We start from the raw sequence: 11,096 nt of genomic DNA, 5'->3' as shown, positions 1-11,096 counted from the left end.
GGCCTCCGTCCCCTGGACCGTGTGCCCACTGCCACTGCCCCCAGGTCCCTGTTGTTGTTGGGGTGGTGGGTTAGCCTGGGTTTCCTGTAGTGGTGGACACACTGCTGATTGACGTGTCCTGGGGACAGAGGTATGGGCCCGCTGGGTGAGTGCTGTGCTGGTGTTTCCAGAGGGGGGAAGCTCTGTGGTGGCCTGTGACAGTGTCAGGGGAACCGACTGTCCAGAGGTCCCCGATGGGCCGGGCTGGTCATCTAGATCCAGTTGGACAGAGCTGCTGTCATCACTGTGGGCCTCTTCTGTTGGTGGTGTGGACATGTGTGGACCCTCCTGTCCGGTGACGTTGGGTAGGGGTCCTGCAGGGGTATAAAAGGATGTTTATTACATCTGTGTGTGGCATGGCGTGCAATGGGTGGGTGACCGTGTACCCCAGTGCTTGCATTCCTGTGTGGGTCCTTGTGTGATGGTGGTTTAGGTGTGTGAATAGGTATGTGCAGTGGCCATGCTTTGGTGATGGGGGTCCATGCTTTGTTGTTGCATGCAGGGCTTAGGTTTGGGATGCGTGGTTTGTGATATTGGGACATTTGTGAGGAGTTGGAGTGATGGGGATGAAGGTGTGGGTGGGGGTATGTGATAGCATGCAAGTAGGGTGGGAATGTAATAGTTGAGATTTGACTTACCAGAGTCCCTTGCTCCATCTACTCCTTCGAGGCCCTCAGGATGCAGAATCGCCAAGACCTGCTCCTCCCATGTTGTTAGTTGTGGGAGAGGAGGTGGGGGTCCGCCGCCAGTCTGCTGAACCGCAAGGTGGTGTCTTGAGACCACGGAACGCACCTTCCCCCGTAGGTCGTTCCACCTCTTCCTGATGTCATCCCTATTTCTTGGGTGCTGTCCCACTGCGTTGACCCTGTCCACTATTCTTTGCCATAGCTCCATCTTCCTAGCAATGGAGGTGTGCTGCACCTGTGATCCGAATAGCTGTGGCTCTACCCGGGCAATTTCCTCTACCATGACCCTGAGCTCCTCCTCCGAGAACCTGAGGTGTCTTTGCCGTGCCATGGGGTGGTGTGGGTGATGTGTGGGGTGGTGTGTGTAGTGATAAGTGGGGTGATATTTAGTGGTGTGTTGTGTGAGGTGCGTGGAAGTTATGTGGGTGATGGTATTGTGTGCCTGTGGATGCTTGGTAGTTGTTTGTAGTGTCTCTCTCTGGCCTTCTCTCTGTACTTTTGTCATAGGGGTTTGTGGGTGATGTGGGTGTGAGTTTTATATTGTAATGGGTGTGTGGGAGTGGTGTGTGTATGTGTATCAGGTGTGTGTATTTCGAATTGTCCAATGTGGCTGTATTTTGTAGATGTGTGTGTATTTTGAGCGCGGCGGTGTGTACCGCCAATGGAATACCGCAGTTGAAAGACCGCTGCGTGGATTCGTGTGTCGTGATAGTGTGGGCGTATTCTGTTGGCGTGACGGTGGAGGTTTTGTTTTTGCCAGTTTATCACTGACCTTTGGTGTGGCGGACTTGTGTGGGTGTCTGAATTTTGGCGGATTCCGAACAGTGGGTCATAATGACCGTGGCGGAATTCCGCTGCCGCAGCGGTGTGTTGGCAGTCTTCTGCACGGCGGTAAGCGGCTTTTACTGCCAATGTTGTAATGAGGGCCTATATGTTGTGCTAATGGTTCAATATAAAGGGCAAACAGCAAGGTGGAGAGGGGAAACCCTTGTCGAGTGCCACATCTCAAACTAATTTGCCATACAGGGGAATTATTAAGAACTAAGGCCCTGATTTAAGAAAAGTGACGCTGCACCCAGTGGGAAAACTTTTGACACTCGTTTGGAGGTTTGCAAGATTAGCATAAAAAATGTTGACGCTAATCCTGCAAAGCCCATTGAGGCCCATTGAAAACAAAGGCATGCCTCCTTTTAAAGCCTGCTCTGAGCAGGTGTTAAAAGTGCTGAAAAAAATTACGTGAAAAAATCTTTTAGATTTCTTTGTACCATTTTTTCAGACCCCCCTAATGGGGGAACGCCCCCTTTGCATACATTATGCCTGGAGCAGGCATAATGTAGCGCAAAGGGTTACAAAGTTTGGCGCAGCGATTTTGGCCACATTGGGGCACAGTAGAATAAGAAAATCAAGCTAATATGGTGCAAAGAGGTGCTAGGAACTCTTAAATCAACCCTTAGCTGTCCTGATGCTTCTTCATACAATAATTGAATGGTCCTTGTAACCTGAAAAGGAAAACAAAATTCATCTAAAATCTTAAATAAACATCTCCAATCAACCAGGCCTTCTCAACATCATCGCTATATCAATAAATTCATCGTAAAGTGTGTGTTGACATGGAAACTTCACCTGCTGATAAAACCATTCTGATCTCTAGCTATAAGAAAGAGAGCAACCTTATCAATCTTATTAGCTAAAATTCTAGTGTTGATCTTATGATCATAGTTTAATAAGATAATTGGTCTATAAAATCCTAAATCAGTTGGTGATTTACTTAACCGAGACCTGGACCAACAACACCTCCGGCCCGGACATTGCCATCCCCCAGGGATACAAGATTGTCCCGGAAAGGCCGCCCCATCCACCCTGGGGGGGAGGGAATTGCCATCATCCACAGGTCCAACCTCTGCCTGACAGTCCAAAGACTCAAAATAATCCACAAACCTGATGGAATACCTCCACTTCAAGCTACACACCAGTCCGACATCCACCATCAGGGGAACCATCATCTACCGCCCGCGTACCTTGCACACCTTTCGCCGACTGCATCATGGACTGCAACTCCGCACAAGTCATCGCAGCCACCAACTACACCCTGCTGGGAGACCTCAACTGCCACCTCGAGAATCTACAAGACCCCAACACCGCATCCCTCCTAGACAACCTCCACAAAATAGGACTCCGATAGATCGTGACAGAGCCAACACACTCAGCAGGACACACCCTCAATCCCATCTTCACTACAGGAACCTCCGCTACCTTCAGCCACACCATGGAACTCCCATGGACAGATCACTGATGCAGCCACTTCACCTTTAACACACCCACCATAACCAGACCCCAACTCCAGCCATCGCATAGAAACTGGACAAGAATAACCGACGATCAGCTCACTGCCTCTCTCGCCATCTCCTCCCCCACCATCGCACCAAGACCCAAACACCGCAGCATGCACCTTCCACAAACGCTTCACCGACTCTGCCAACACCATAGCCCCCTCAAAAAGAACAACACCCCCCTGCAAAGAGAGCTACCTGGTTCACCTCTGAACTCTGGGAATCGAGACGCACTTGTCGCTGTCTCAAGAAAATCTGGGGAAACACCAAATCCCCAGAAGCCCACAGCAACTTCAGAGCAGCCACCACCAAACACCATCAACTCATCAGAAACACCAGAAAGAAGGCTATCCAAGACAGGATCTCCTCACAAGCACACAACAGCAAGGAACTCTTTAGCATCATCAAGGAGTTCACCCAACCCAACAGTGAAACAACAGACATCCCACTCTCACAGGACCTATGTGACAGACTCAACACCTACTTCCACCACAAAATCAAGACCATCTATGACAATTTCAACAAGGACATCCCACGTGCAGAACCCCCTACTTCCAAACCCTGACACTAACAAACCTGCGATCTCCACGAAGGGCGTGGCTGGCAGCCGATGAGGCTGCAAGCTTAGTGCAGAGCTCCGGAGCTGGATTAGGGGCCCGGCCGGCATATATACCGCACTGAACCCAACAATTTAACAGCGGACCACCGTGGGCCCTTCCGGAGTTCGGCTGGACCTAGATGTGCTACTTTTTCTTGAGTATTGCACTCTGTTAGAGGAGAGTTTTGTGAAACTCTCGGTCGGCCGGAGAAAGTAGCGCGAAAACAAAATGGTGACCGCGTCATACGCGGCGCCCATGGATGGCCTGAGGATGAGAGGAAACCCCTGAGCAAGCGCAGCAACCGGAGCCCGAAGCAGAGTCCAAAAAAGTGCAACAAAGAACCCGTGAGTGAATGAGGGCGTGCGCAAAAGAGAGCGGTGCAGCGCCGCCAGAGAACGGGGAGAGCGTGGAGGGCCGCCTTCGGCATTGGGGTATGAAGAAGAAAAGAAACTGCTGATCATGGGTCCAGTTTGACACATGGGAAGACTCGGGGGGCCGCCGCCGCATTCCCAGCCTGCGCTGAGCGGAGATCACTCATTACTGGCCCGGAGAGATGGGGAAAAACCAGAACTATCCCATCGTAAAGACCCGGGGGAAAATAGGACCGCTAACACCCGCAAGCACAGCGGGGACCACCCATTTTAAGAATCGGACCCGCGAGCCACTAAACCCGCATGACTCAGTAGCTGAAGAAGGGTCTGGGGTGTCGGAACAAAGTACCCCCGCTTCGGGCCCGCGCGGTAAGGAACGTGAGACACTACTTACCGATCCGCGGGACCTCCTATCTGACTCATCGCGCTGATTCAGAACCTTGTGCTGGCCTCACAGAGAAACAACCGCACCGACGAGAGGTGAGGCACCGCAGCGTGTCCCGGACATGGCCCTCGGATCCCTCTCTGAGGGTTGGAGCCGACCCCTCTGGAGGCGCACTAGATAACCGACGCGTCAAAGACAAGGGAGTAATCATTAACAGCAGGGGGTCTACACTGAAGGATCTCAATGGTAAACAGCTATAAAACACCCGGTATACCCCAACCTGCACCACGAAACCTGGCCCCGTATGAAAACCCCAAGCAGAACGCGCAAGAGGGCACAGAGTGAGGGGCGGGGAAGACCCGAGCGCCCCCCCTGTCAATGATAGAAACTTGTGGACAGTGGTAATTGGATGGGGAAAAAGACAGGCAACCTGAGCAGAAACAGCTAAAGTTAGACTCCTGCACTGGTACAATTGGCACAACTCACCCTCTTTATCCATAGCACAGTTCCAGCCATGGGGAAACCCAAGAAGCGAGACGATCAGGCCCAAACGGAATGTACAAATGTTAATCAATCCACCCAGCCCTCCAGCCAGAACTCCTCACACTGCCCTACCACTCAAGAAGCAACGTTAGACACGGTACTCCTGGCTATCAAAGAATCCCGTGAAGCACTCAAGGGGAAAATCGACCACCTCACATCTGAACTCTCATTACTCAGAGACGACCACCGCAAATTGAAAGAAAGAGTGGACACGAGTGAAAAATCTTTAACCAATATCGACCTCAAGCAACAAACTGCATCCAAAGAAATGGTACATTTGACTTCCTGAATTAAGACATTAGAAACCAGAGCGGAAGATGCTGAAAACTGAGCACGTAGGAATAACCTTAGACTTATTGGAATACCGGAAGGCATGGAGTCCTCAGCAACCAGCACTGAAGCCTTTCTGGAGGAGTGGATTAGAACCAGTATGCCACCAGAGGGCCTGACGGCTTACTTTACAATAGAAAGAGCACATAGGATCCCAACAAAGCACCGCCCCCGGGAGCTAGACCACGCACAATCATAGCTAAACTGTTGCACTACAAAGACCGAGACCACATCCTCGCCCAGTCAAGACAAATAGGTGAAATATTATGCAACAACCAACGGGTCATGATCTTCCCAGACTTTACGAGAGAGACCCAGATGCAGAGGGCTTCCTTCCACGGTCACAAGCGCACTCTAAGAGACAATGGGATTAAATATGCAATGCTCTTCCCTGCCAAGCTCAGAATAGAACACGAAGGCAAAACACATTCTTCGCCACAACTGGTGGAGGAATGGCTAGAGTCACTGAACTTAACCTCTTCGACGATGCCATCCGGCCCCCTCAACAAACCAAAGAAGAAGCACAGCCGCTCATCCAAACGGATCACGGAGGCGGCCCCCCCTAAGCACCAATCCTTACGGGAGATGCGAGATGCAGTAGAAGCGGCAGCGGCCCTCAGCAAGGGAATAACCCTAGACACCGAACATCGAGCAATTTGTCAGATCCTGACTCCATCTGCGGGGGCTCATCCATATCCTCTTGAGACACAGCCACTAGCCTACCTAGAATAACTCCAGGAACATCTGAAGAAATCATCTGATGCTAACAAGAGTGGGTCCTCTGATCAGTGAGTACGTAAGAGAAAAACTTATAAACCAGGCTAGGATCCTTACCCAGCAGTTGGGCCAAGACAATAATTGTTAATTCTTGGGATAAAAGAGTGCATAACTTTGATCCTACCATTTTGAGGTCGGGCCCCAGGAAATGCCCTGGACACGCACTCTCGGTCCCTACCACGCCACCCTCCTATAGGATTATAGAACTGGAATGCTATAAGTTTGGACGGGAAGAGTTTTTGTAACCGGTCCTGGGGAGTGGGAGTTGGGATTTCTGTTTTTTCAATTAGTTATAAGGGAACTTCGTGCACTGAGGCCTAGAATGGAAGATATATCTAGTCCCAAACATTTACTAGAAAGTTGTAGCGAAAAAGCACCCCTGAACCACACCTACATTGTCTACCAACAACCAGTGAACCAAGTCCATGACTTCAAACTACAAGCTAATAACCTGGAATGTTAGGGGGTTAAATAATATAGCCAAGTGATATAAGGTACATAGCTACATCAAACGCAGAGGGGCACATATAGCTATTTTACAGGAAACCCATTTGCTAGAGCAGAAAGTCACGGCACTGCGAAAAAGGTGGAGAGGCCAAATATTTGCCACTAACTACTCGGCATTCGCGAGAGGAGTACTAGTTTGGATACGCCCTGGTATCCCTTTTCAAGCATTACATACATACATAGATAAAGATGGTAGATATGTAGTCATCTCGGGCAGACTAGATGGGAGAGAAATAACCATCCGAGGCCTCTATGCCCCGAACCAAGACCAGAAGAAATTCTTTGACAAAATGTCTGGGGAGTTGAGTCCGATTCTGGCGAATCCGAAAATAATAGGAGGTGACTTTAATTGCATCTCGGATATTACTATGGACAGATCACACACCCCCCTCTCACAGACTCAATCTATAAAAACAGCTAAGGCCCTTTCAGAATGGCAACAAGGCTGGCAAATCAGAGACTGCTGGAGACACCTCTACCCACATAATAGAGAATATTCCTTTTATTCCGCGGTTCATGAACTACACGTAAGATTAGATACAATACTAGTCTCTCTGGAGCTATAACCCGTTGTAACTTCAGCTGAATACCTGAGCCGTACCATCTCAGATCACAACCCCTTATTAATCTCAATTAATTGGCATAAAGAAAAAACAGTAATACCCACTTGGAGACTCAGTACTGAGATATTAGAGGACGAGGCCTTTAAACATCACCTCCTCAATAGTATCAAAGAATACTTCAAACTAAATGCAGGAACTGCATCCTCTAGAGCACTAGAATGTGAAACCTTTAAAATAGTAACTAGGGGTAACTGTATTGGTAAAAGTATTGGAGTGCGCAGATCTATCGAAACAGAGCTTAATAAATTAGAAGACTCCCTAAGAGATACTGAGTGCAAGCTCCCCTCTAACCCTGAACTGTCCTCTCTTTTGAGAGAAACTAAAACGAAAATAATAGAGGAAAACATTAGACTCTCTCGCTTCAACTATAAGCAATACTTAAGTAGACAGCATGCGGAAGGGGATAAAGCAAGTGCTCTTCTGGCTTTGCTAGCTAAACCCCCCAAACATCAAACTATTATCCTTGAAATAGAGATAGATCCAGAGATTAGAGTACTTAGCCAAAAAGAAATTAATAATTGCTTCTTTGAATACTACTCATCTCTATATCCTCCACCCTCCGAAACAATTAATTGTACCCAGATCGCGGAACTGAAGTCACCGAGGCTCCCTAGATTGGAAGCTAAAGAAAGCACAACCCTAGCAGCCCCTATCTCGATTACAGAAATCAAAACTGCAATACAAAGCATGGCAAAGGGTAAAGTACCGGGAGCAGACGGCCTCCCGTCAGAGTTCTATCAGCTATATCAGGACACTTTAGCACCCAGACTTTGCACACTATATATGGAAGCTTGGCAAAATAACAAATTACTGCATTCCACTAATGAGGCCATAATGATTCCCTTATTAAAACCAGAAAACCTGCTTCCGATGTCCGTTCATACCGACTGCTTTCAATGCTGAATTTAGACTATAAAATATTAAGTAGAGTACTAGCTAACAGACTTTTACCACACATGACCTCTTTGATTCACCAGGATCAATCAGGATTTATCCCACTACGCAGCACAGCGCTAAACATCAGGCGATTAATATCACTTCTTCATTCCCTACCTGACACCTTATCGCAAGCTGCTATAATCTCAATAGACATCGAAAAAGCATTCGACAGCCTGAGATGGGATTACCTAGAGCAAGTCATGTTAAAACTTGGACTGGGAGAGGGCTTTGTCCGCTGGACGAAATTACTCTACACAAACCCCACAGCAAGAGTACGTACAGGCAACACCTTCTCTGAGCCCTTCACGGTGGGAAGAGGGACTAGACAGGGCTGCCCACTCTCCCCTCTTTTATTTGCAATCACAGTAGAACCCCTTGCACAAACTGCAAGACCCAAAGGTCACTTTGAAGGCATCCCAATTAACAATTGGACACACCACATCGCGCTATATGCCGATGACATGCTATTATTCCTTAAAAACTTGGTGGCGGATCTCCCCGGAGTGATAGAAATGCTAGATAATTTCAGCTCGGCCTCGGGACTCAGGATTAATTGGAGAAAATCCTCCATTTTCCCAACTTCCAAAGACACCGCGAAACCCCCTGACACTAAGGGCTTACCCTGGGCCTCATCCACTTTCAAATATCTTGGAGTCAATATCTATCATTCAGTAGAAGATTTACTAGAAGGGAACATACAAAGCGCAATCAGGGGAATTAAAGCTAGCATGCAATTCTGGAGCATCTTACCCTTTACAGTCGCTGGAAGAATTGCACTGATTAAGATGATAGTACTGCCCAGGCTTTTATACTTCTTCTCCACGCTACCTCTAATCATTCCCTGCTCGATATTTAAAAGTGCTGAATCATTAATTGCAAGCTTCATTTGGGGTCCCAGTAGACTCAGAATAACACTTCAGACCCTACAAAGACCTACCTTGGAGGAAGGATTAGCTGCGCCTAACTTAGAAATCTACTATTGGGCGGGACAAATGCAATGGTTAGCAAGACTGATTAACAAACCCCGAGTCGCAGCTGACTTACAAATACCATTAACCTGCCCATTAAGCTAAATCCTGCACATAATACTGATCCCCAGGAAACAGAAAGAGCCGCTTCCTATAGAATAGGAATCCATCAGACACTGCTGGGAACAGTACCTCAAACGCTCCCGTTTAAAAACACCTCATGCTCCTGAAATCCCCTTGGAAGCTCTGAATTGCTTCCCAAATAAACAAATCTTCAAACATATTAACAAACTGACCCCGTTCAACATCACAAAAATAGGTGGGCTTTATGGTAATGGGAAACTTTGTTCATTTGTGGAGCTGCAAGACCAGTTTGATCTCCCTCCTGGATTGTTTCTCACACATACTGCCATTGTAAGAATCATTCAAAAAATGTGGGGTAAGGGCACCTGTGAACCCCCAGCCCATAAGGGATGCAAACTCATATGCTCAATGGGCGAGCAGACGAGGTTAATCTCTCGTATATATAAACTCATGCAAGGCGACACCTGCACTCCGCTAAATAAACTCAAGACAAAATGGCAAAATGACCTTGACATGATATTAGAAGACAATCAATGGGACAGAATTACATCCCACGTCTACACTATCTCTGGAAATGCAAGATTTAAATTGATAAATTTATATATTTTCCACAGAGCTTACCTAACTCCTAAAAGGATAGCCAAAATATATAATACAAATAAATCTGATTCCCCACGTTGCTCTGATCTGGCTGCAGACATAATACATATGTTTTGGAAATCCCCCTAATTAGCGCATACTGGTCGGAAGTATTCGGGAAGCTAGCTGACTGCACTGAAAGAACGCTATCACCTACCCCGATAGCAGCAATCCTGGGGGACTTCCCACGCCCATCGACACATAAGATGTCAAAAAATTCATAGACCTAGTTTTGATCTTAGGGAGGAGAGAAATAACATTACATTGGAAGGACCCAGGTGGCCCACTAATAATTAGATGGCTAGGTGCACTAGAAAAATGTGTCGAAATAGAGAGCACAGTACTAATGAAAGAAGCATCCCGAGGCCAAAGAACCAGGGAGAGTGTTACGCAATGGGACTTACTGCTTGAAAACTTAAAACTGGCTGATGCCCCCTCCTCGGATGAAGACAACTCTTTATCGAACTCAGACTCCGAACACGCTGCTACAACTACTTAATAACAATGCCGGAGCGTTGACCTACCTAAAGACTTTTGAGACCTTTCATCATAAGAAATATATTGAAGGACTTAGTTCACGATGGGGTGCGGGAGGGTTTAAGTTGCCGGGGATTATCACGTGTTTTGATTCATGTTATCACCCTTATAAAAGTAAGAAAAGATATATTTAAAAAAAACCTGCGATCTCCACCTGGACACCCTTCTTAACCGAAGATACGCTGAAAACAATGAAGTCCATACACTCCGGGGCCCCCACGGACCCATGCCCCAATCACATCTTCAACAGAGCTGCAGACACCATCGCCCCCAAGCTCTGCCTCACCATCAACTGCTCACTAGCTGCCGCCACCTTCCTCGACAATTGGAAAGATGCTGAGATCAACCCCCTACTCAAGAAGAGCTCGGCAGACCCCCAACAACCTCAAAAACTTCAGGCCCATCTCCCTACTTCTGTTTCCTGCGCAAGTCATTGAAAAAGCAGTCAAAAGCCAACTCACCACGTTTTTAAAAGACCACAACATCCTTGACATCTCCCAATCCGGATTCAAGTCAAACCACAGCACTGAAACTGCCCTCCTGGTCGCAACAGACGACATCTGCTCCCTACTGAACAAGGGAGAGATGGCGGCACTCATCCTACTAGACCTCTTGGCAGCTTTCAACACAGTCTCCCATCACACCCTGATAACAAGTCTCTACGAAGCCGGCATCAGAGACAAAGCCCTTGACTGGATCCAATCCTTCCTCTCCGGCAGAACATGAGTAAGACTCACCC

This window comes from Pleurodeles waltl, chromosome 5, assembly GCF_031143425.1.
Source record: "Pleurodeles waltl isolate 20211129_DDA chromosome 5, aPleWal1.hap1.20221129, whole genome shotgun sequence".
In the NCBI taxonomy this organism is placed as follows: Eukaryota; Metazoa; Chordata; class Amphibia; order Caudata; family Salamandridae; genus Pleurodeles; species Pleurodeles waltl.
Note: the sequence above shows the minus strand (reverse complement) of the source record.